Here is a 5,850-nt window from a genome sequence, read left to right on the forward strand (position 1 = left end):
TTTTTTTGCTGAATATGGTAATTATATTCATGATTTAAAAGAAATAAATAACCTTTAATGTAAAAGGTTATTTTGTATTTTATGCACATGGTCGGAAAAATCGTACTTAATTTTTTTTTTATAGAACTAACCTTTTAATTAGCTACATATATATATGATGGAGGAATGTATAGGAGCATAATTATACTCGATAAATTTTACATTTTCCAAACATTTTAAAAGACCCATCGCTACTAATATAATAAGAGGATTCACCTTGATTCCATTATCAAAAAAACCGAAGAGCAGAAATTTAAAAAAAAATTAGCAGTGTACTTCTGTACTGAATAGAAAGTGAAGTGAGTCCGGGATACATTTTATATTTAAAAAAATTTAGTACTTTATTTTAGTAATATTTAATACTTTTTTACAAATGGTAAACATTTCAGATTCCAGATACCCAACTGGCAAAATTGCCAGAAATCTGTTAGATATCCGTCAGACTCGTCGGCAAAAAAAGTCTGAAATCTTTGATTTTGGGCCGATATCGGCCAGAGAAGCGTGTGGAGAGGTTGACAGGAAGTCTAACCGACACATCGTGGGAAATTCTGACTTTTGAGGAAATAAACAATATTATAATTTGTTTCTTAGAATGGCAAAACTAGACGAGTTAAAACTAAATTGAATATTTTTACTTAGGTTACGAAAGTCATGGCAGATGCCATCAGCAACAATTGGTTGGAACACGTATGTTTGTATGTATATCTCAGTCCGAACGATATGAAATAAAAATATTATCAAATACTTGTTATAAAGGTGGCTGCAATAGTAGAGTGACTAGAGGTGGGTATTGCAACTGTTTCGGTACAAGGTTCAATTCTGGTCCCTGCACATAAATAAATTTAAAAAAAATCTCTAAAAGCGTGCCTTTCTATGATGGACAAGCTTTTCATAAAAAACAATTTTGCGGTACTAAACTTTAGGTCCCTTCATTTAAAAAAAAAAAACATCAAGTCGCGCAATACAGAAAAGAGGATAAACATGGCAACACACGTAGCTGTATAGGTAAGCGCCAAATATTTGCTTTTACAACGGATAACAACCTCTGCTCTATTCGCCTCTTTTTTAATATTTTCTATAAAAAATTAGTATAAAAATCTCTAATAAATTATTCAAGCCATACAAATTCACTCAACCTGATATGCTACGTACATTAATGATATTTATCAATAAATATGTCTACACAAAATAAATGCAGATGACAAATTGCCATAGAAATATCTATATATTTCATTAATAAAGATTTAAACATACATATCTTTCGACCCCGTTCGCGCTGCCTCACTTAATGTTGTTAGTCCAATATACAACGAAAGACTTAAGCAACAAACTTGAACTCACCTGCACTTTACTATGCGGCGCTTCTTATTGCTGCAGTAACTGTTGTGCTTCTATTTTTTTGTTTACTATTTGTTTTTTTTTTTTTGTCGTATTGCCTAAAAATCCAATAAAAAACTCAAAAAAAAACAGCACCTGCATGCAAGACAGCAGCAGCGGCCACAGCGAAGATAAAGTCAAAAAACCAAACGAAGCGACGAACGATTGAGTGAAGAAGGCACGTGCGCGCGATCAGCTAAGTAGTTTAGCAGGCAGCAGCAGCAGCAGCAGCGGTGACTAAGGGAGCGGGCATTGGTGTAGAGGCGGCGGCACGTGATTTGATGTTGTTTTGGTTGGGTTTTCTGGTTTTTAGTTTTTGTTTTTCTTGCAGGTTTTTTTTTGGCTTTTTCTCGTTTTTGTGTTTATTTGTCAATTTTTGCACTCAACCTTTTGTTACACTTTTATACATTATTTGCTATACGTTATTTAGATTTCACTTCACATGACAATAACTTTCGCAAGCATTTTTTTTTGCAGCAGTTTGGGAGGTTTTTTTTTATTTTGAAATTTTCACAAGCCCTCTAGCAATTGTATGTTTATTTGTTGGCAAATGAATGGAATTTGCGCTCAAGTTTGCAGATAATTTTGTAGAGTTGTAGTAAATTTTTTTTTTAATTTTTTTTTTTGAAAATTGCTTGTGGTAAGAAATTTTATGTCGTATCTTCGTTTTCCTTCTGTTATTGTCTTTTGTTTTAGTTTCCCGCTTTACACTTTTTCTTTTGAGTTTTTCATATTATTCGCTTTTTGTTTAAGTCCCTTTTCTCTATGCTTTGCAAATACTATTTTTTTTTTGGCGTGACAAAATCTTGATCACAGCTTAGCTTAGTCACTTGGCAGCGCTGTCAAATTGTTGCTTACGTATGCACATAGTTTTAGTTTAGCCAGACAGCAACAAAAACTTGCGACTTGTTCGTTATTAGTTTGTGTACTTGGTTTATTTACATTGACGGCATAGCACTGCAATTTGCAATTCGAATACTTTTGTCCTCTTTTTTTTTTAACTGCGCAGTGTGTTTTCTGCACTATTTTGCTTTTCTACAATAAACATTCGTGCTACTCGTACATACAAAAACAAAAAAAAAACAATGGCCGCTGACACACGCCAAGAGTCAAGCAAGAATTGCTGCAAATTTTTTGGTTTCAAAATACATCGAAAAGAAAAAGTTTAAATTAAATGCTCGAGTTAAAGAGAGTGCCAACATAGCAATGAAGCAAACAAAGAAAAAAAAGTAAAAAGTGTAATTGTAGAAGGTGCGACACAACAATTGAGGGTTATTGCTGTTGTTGCTGCATTAAATTGTTGGTTTCTAAACGGTAAACATTTTTTGTATTATTTTCTTTATTTGTGGTTGATTTCTGGCTTTTATTTATATATCTAAATATATTTCACTGTTTGTTTTTTGCGTGTTTTCCTGATTGCTAGACCCCTCCGCTAGTCGTCAACTTAAGTAGAGCAGCTCTACTTTGGTTTTATTTTACACAGTTTGCTTCATATACACTCATAGATTTGAAATGCTTTTGATAGAACGAATTTGCTCGTTTTTTTTTTTGAAATTCAGTTACTTTTTATTATTTATTTTACCTTAAGTTTTTTTGGCTCCCCTGGTATAATTTTTTCAACTTTTTGTTGCTGTGCTATTAAAAAGTGCTAAACCGTTAAATTGAACAACAGTGCGCATGCCCCAAATTCGCTGCTGCCTTAACCTCTGTTACTGTATCTATGTTATTATTGCAGATGCCTATAGCGTTGTTTTATGCAATCGCCAACTTGGTTTTTTACAATTCTACACTTTTTAAACCTCATCGGGTGGTTTTTTTATGATGCAATTTATTTTCTCCTTTACTTAGTTGTAATACGAATACTGACTTTGTCTTTTTTAACGAGTTTTCCTTGCCCTTTCTTCTTTCTACGCTATATTAAAACCACTCAATATCAAAAAATTATATAATCAATAAGGCATCATTTTGGCTTTGTAACTTTTTTCTTTTTTGGACGAGGGCGAATAAGAAAGTAGTAAAAAAATTATAATCAAAATGTTTTAAAACTCTAGCGGCATAGATTTAATCCACATTTAAAACTTTGTATAGAAATTAAAAAAACAAACCGTAAGCCTTCACGGAATATTATAACTTTGAAATCAGAATTTTTAGGAAAATTTTTAGTATGTATTAAATGGTGTACATTAAAGTGCGAATTTCAAGCAGCTAAGAGTTCGTGTTGAGTTTTGATAATTTTTTTGGTCTCGGTGCTACGGTTCTTGAAACTTTCGCCTAAAATTGTCTAAAAGATTCTGATTAAAAGGTCTGAAATTTTGATAAGAGAGGGGCTCTGTAGGGGTGGTAGATTTATGATAGCCAATGGCCAATCACGCCTACCCACACCCTGGATATATTTCAAGTTATTCCACAGCAGCCTACGGCAGCTAGGACACGCCCACTCCAATGGAGTCCCACAATAAATGAATGATGAAAACTCATCATTCATTTGAAGTGAAAATTCTTTGCACTTGGTTGGGTGTAAATGCAAACATCGATGTAGCGAAAAAAGGGAAATGATCGTTGGGGGCTAATTTCAAACCCCAATGAAACGAAAAAGCGGCAGAGGAAGGGTGGGGATGGCGGCGGTGGTTAGGTTAGAATCAGATTAAGATTAAGATTTAGACTTTAAGATTGAGATTAGGATTAAAACTAAGATTACGATTAACGTTGAAAATAAAATTTAAATTAAGATTGAGATTAAGATTGGGATTAAAGATAAGATTAAAAGTAAGAATAATATTTAGATGTAGATTAAAATTAAGATCAAGAATAATTAGCTGCTCAGAAATGCCGTTTAGAAATGAGCCACCCGCCGCTCAGCCGCCTATTGCGTGCCCAGGGCATTTGGATATTCTATGGCCCTTCAGTAGAGCTACATATGAAACTCGAGGTGTTTGTTGAATTTTTCACGAAACTACTATGTTTTCAAAAGTCGTGGAAATTCGCAAATCATTCGATTTAAATATAATTTATACTTATCTGTCTTATAAAATCATGGTTTTATTTTAATAAAAAAAATTTAGTTTTATAAAGTTTTATACATTTAAAAACAAAACGCTTCGATCAGGCAAAATATGAACTATTTAACTGATAATTTTATTTTCAATAATTTCCTTTCACACTATGGGTATTCATTGAAATGCGTAAATACCTCGCAACCGCGTAAACGTCTTAAATAAACGGAATTTCCACACAAACTGAAGTAAGTTTACGAGGTATTTACGCGTTAAGAAGATATGCCCTATTATTATTCAAAAATTTATTCTGCAAAAAGCAGTCAGCTTTGGTTATGAGAATTTTTTACATAAAAATTTTCTCAAGCTCATAAAAAAATTATTAAAAAAAAATGTTAGTTGTCCATAAATAACAATAATACTCTACAGATTTTTTATTTGATTGATTTCAGGTGCATTCGTACACCTATATTCTAATAGTTCATTTCAAAATAATAATTTTTCGCTTTACTTTTTCTAAGGAATTAAAAATCTGTTAATAAGAAAATATTTGAAATATTGGTTTTGGGCGCTGATGACTTCACCTGGTCTCTAATCAATCCTGATTCAGAAGGCTTTAACTGTAGACTTTCTTTGTATTTTTTTATAAAAAATAAATAACTGAACCTGTTAAGATTTTCTCAAATTAAACAGATTCTCAATTTCCATATGTGCATCTTTCGGGCAAAACAAAAATCTGGAGAAATCCTAAAGCTCTATTTTTTTCCGTGCTGAACAAAAAAAAAAGAGGGGTTTTCGTTTTAGTATCGGCAAAAATTTTTTTACAACAACAATTTGGTTGCAATAGAAATTATATTAATACTGAATAGAATAAGCTTTAAATCATCTAATATTTTCGTAGCCAAGTCAAGTTTTTGCTTCATATAGCGTTGCTTTGAGATCGGTAACTTATAAAACATACAGAATTAAGATTTTAATCGACGAATTTGGTGGTTTCAGTTTTCAAAATATGTATTAAGAAATTAGCAATTTCGTTCCTCAACAAAAACAACAAATCAATACTAGTATCGAGTCAGTTTCCTTCGGTAATAACAGAAATTATAAAAAGGGCTCTAGTTTCCTGGAAAATTTTTCTCTTAGCGCAAACCCTGAGGAACTTACTGACCTCATCTATGCTTTGAATAAATAAAACAAAATTACCTCATTTCACTAAACAAGGTACCAATAAACGGAACTGAATCAGTTAATCAAGAGAAGTACCCTGTTCTAGAATCTAGAATCCGAACTTTATTGGAAGTCAACGTTAAAGAGCGTTCATGCAAGGAAGGCCTCGGTGGCTCTCTATGCAGTAATGGGAATGTTAGATGTGGATTAAAATAAAGATTTCTACACTACTCAGATCGAGCCATACTATCTTAGGGGCGCTGGCCGGGTGGGCAGC

The 5,850-nt window shown here is 32.6% G+C and overlaps 1 long non-coding RNA gene across 1 annotated transcript in view; it reads right to left on the reverse strand.

The window, feature by feature from the left end:
- LOC118734604 overlaps positions 1–1,636 on the reverse strand; it is a 138,342-nt gene extending 136,706 nt beyond the window's left edge. The window contains exon 1 of the long non-coding RNA XR_004992404.1: positions 1,381–1,636. This is a non-coding gene — a long non-coding RNA (uncharacterized LOC118734604). The remainder of the gene's footprint in view (positions 1–1,380) is intronic.
- Positions 1,637–5,850: the final 4,214 nt, after the last annotated feature.

The sequence above is a fragment of the Rhagoletis pomonella genome, unplaced genomic scaffold (assembly GCF_013731165.1).
Source record: "Rhagoletis pomonella isolate Grant_MI unplaced genomic scaffold, Rhpom_1.0 Rhpom_scaffold_00002, whole genome shotgun sequence".
Taxonomy (NCBI): domain Eukaryota; kingdom Metazoa; phylum Arthropoda; class Insecta; order Diptera; family Tephritidae; genus Rhagoletis; species Rhagoletis pomonella.